Consider the following 3,037-nt stretch of genomic DNA (forward strand, 5'->3'; position numbering starts at 1 on the left):
CAAAAAGATTTACTTTTTGTATATATATAGGGATAGGCGCAATATTACAGAAGATACGTTTAAAATTCCTTTGTTTTTATTCACTAATCAGTTCATAACAATAATAATTCCTTATTAACTTCAGAATTTTATATTTTAGTTTTAGCCCGTACCCGTGACAGAAACATTTACAATTTTTGGTGTTTTCGAAAATAAAATTAATATCAATAAATTGAGTGTCACCCCCTATCTGTGGTTAAAATGTATTATATTATTAACTGCAAAATCTACAAACATAACATTTATTGGAAAATGTAGATTTTAATATAATTTAGGTTATAGTTCAATTGTAAAACGCATAAGGCAGGACTGATTTAAATAGGATCTCTGACGCGCCTACTATCTGTCCTACAGAGATGATTCTTGAAGAAAATTATACATTTCTGGCTTCTGAAAGTGTTGCAAGTATTTTCAATGAGCAAAAAGTTGCACATGAATGTTTAAAAAAATATTTTCTTCTGGGAAAAATACAAAAGACTACGATAATCGAGGCAATTGTATCCGTTTTTTTCCATTAGGACTTAGGGATAGGGACTGTGTAAACAGCCAGAGTACGAGGGAAGGTTGTATTGCACGCGTATAGCAGTAGCGCCAGCAAGTGCCCTGCTAAGAATGCGGTTGCCTCGATTATCGTAGTCTTTTATTTTTCGAAAAAGAAAATAACATTTTAAAGATCCAAATGCAACTTTTTGCTAATTGAAAATACATACAACACTGTCAAAAGCCAAAAATGTGTCATTTGCTTCAAGAATCATCTCTACGTTTTTGTACAACTGCAGATTGCACGTTCTCATATTTTTAGAATTTTTTTCTGCTGAGATTTTCTCGAAAATCTGTGCGTAAATCGAGGTGCCTGTATTTTTTCGACATATAGTAGGGTGCGCGATTGAGGATGTATTTATCTCGCGCTTGGCGCTCGATGATGCATTTATCTCGCGCTACGCGAGCTAAATGCGTTTTCTACATGATGCTCAACACTTTTATATTAAATATAATACATTGTTTATTTGCCTTTTTTGTATTTAGATTTTGCAAAATAAAGTACAAATTGTATTTATCATGATTACTTTAGCTTGTGTCGTTGTACTCAAATATAATTTTTTGATTTACAATGTTGTTTTTCAAAAATAAGAGAAAAATTTATCCTATAACATCCTATGAAAAAAGTAATTCCGGAAAAATTTGCTATTCTTTTGTAGGATCACAATTTTTCAAACTGTCTCTTTTCGTATCTTGCTTTATTTTCTACAAAATGGAGTTATTGCTTTTTCATTAGTTTTTTTTGCGATAAAAATTAGAATTTCCGATTTTTTCTTAGCAAAATTTAAAAAGTTGTCTTCTAGAGTCTAGAAAAAGTAACGTTTTTCTCCTCTTGACTTTTTCCACTTCACGCATTGTTTGGCTGTTAATTTTCGTTTGGTTTTTGGATTTTGAAAATCCTGTAACTTTGATCATATTTTTATGTGATCAAAAAAAAAAATAAATTGGGATAAATTGTTCGTAATTTAAACGACTAAAAATAGCTGTCAACAAAATTTCAAATATTAAAAAGTGGTCTCAAAAATGTTCAAAATACTCTAACTTTTTTAATTTTCTTCAAAAAAATCTGGCTAACGTACTCTTAATTTCTTTTCATATAATTTTAAAGTGTGCCTAGGGGGAATCCAATCGAATAATTTCAGTGCAATTGCAGAATAGGGGTGTCACCTGTTTTTTGGCTGGAAAAACAGTATTTTTCTGCAACAAACTATTAGAATCTTTAACTGGACGATAAATAAAGCGATTTGACCCGAGAGACGTTTAAAATTATTGTTACTTTTGTTACTACGATATATTAAATATGAGTATGTCACGATATCAGAATGATCATATTTAACTCACCGTTTAAGTGCTTTTAAACATCCAAACGGCCAGAAACAACCCTTTGGCAGGTCACAAAAATAAATTTGTCAAAACCCTACCCTTTTCCAACGTTTCGTGGGGGCGGGAAGGCATCCATATGATCAGTAAAAAAAAATAATGTTGGTCAAATCTCTACCCATTTCCAACCTCTCGTAAAGTATGATCATTCCGATATATCGCGATAGAACCATATTTGAGACATCATAGTAAGAAGGGTAACAATAGTTTTTAATGTTTGCCTAATCAAACCGATTTATTTTTCATTCAACTAAAGATTCTAATAGTTTTTTGCCAAAAAAAAGTTTTCCTGCCAAAATAGAGGTGACGCCCGTATTCTGCAATCTAACCATAATTTCTTCAAATGTTACCGTGTTTACAGACGACAGACACCGACATAAAAACTCTTTTTCCTGGCCCAGGGGGGGGGGGGCTCAAAACGTCGAAATGTTATGGAATCCGCGAAACTTATTTTTCACATAAAACCAATGCCTTCTCATTAGGAAGTGAATGTAATATTATTGTCTAATATGGCTTCTTAAATGTTATTTATTCGAAATAGTGATGGGGCATGAAAAACGCGACCGTGATAAGACGCGGTAAGTTCACTGGCGTTAAAACTGGTCAAATTTCCTTACTTTTTATACGATTTTTACAGCTGCGCGAATCGAGACTTGGTTTGGACGTCCCTAAGTAATCCAAATATGTTATATAACTACACTAAAACAATTTAAACAAAATTTATATCAAATTTACAAACAAACATCACAATTCTTGGAAAATATACACTATGATGTTACTTACAATCGGCGAGAAAACGAAGCTTAACAACTCAACAACAAAAAATGCTAGCGCAATCAAAAAGTAGTCATACGAAAGTTAAAAGTATTCTACGTAAATAAGCTTGAAGCCGTTTATGTCAATAAATTTTTGTGCTTTGCAGACTGAAAAATGTATTTTAAAAAAGTAAGTATTTTCGGGTAGATTTAAGAACAGTCAAGTTTACCAGGTGTATACATATGAAACCGGTATTGCCATTTAGCGGCCAGTAGGCACACTTGTAGGCACTGTCGGAACTTACCATTTGTGCTAATTGGCG

This window comes from Belonocnema kinseyi, chromosome 7 (genome assembly GCF_010883055.1).
Source record: "Belonocnema kinseyi isolate 2016_QV_RU_SX_M_011 chromosome 7, B_treatae_v1, whole genome shotgun sequence".
In the NCBI taxonomy this organism is placed as follows: Eukaryota; Metazoa; Arthropoda; class Insecta; order Hymenoptera; family Cynipidae; genus Belonocnema; species Belonocnema kinseyi.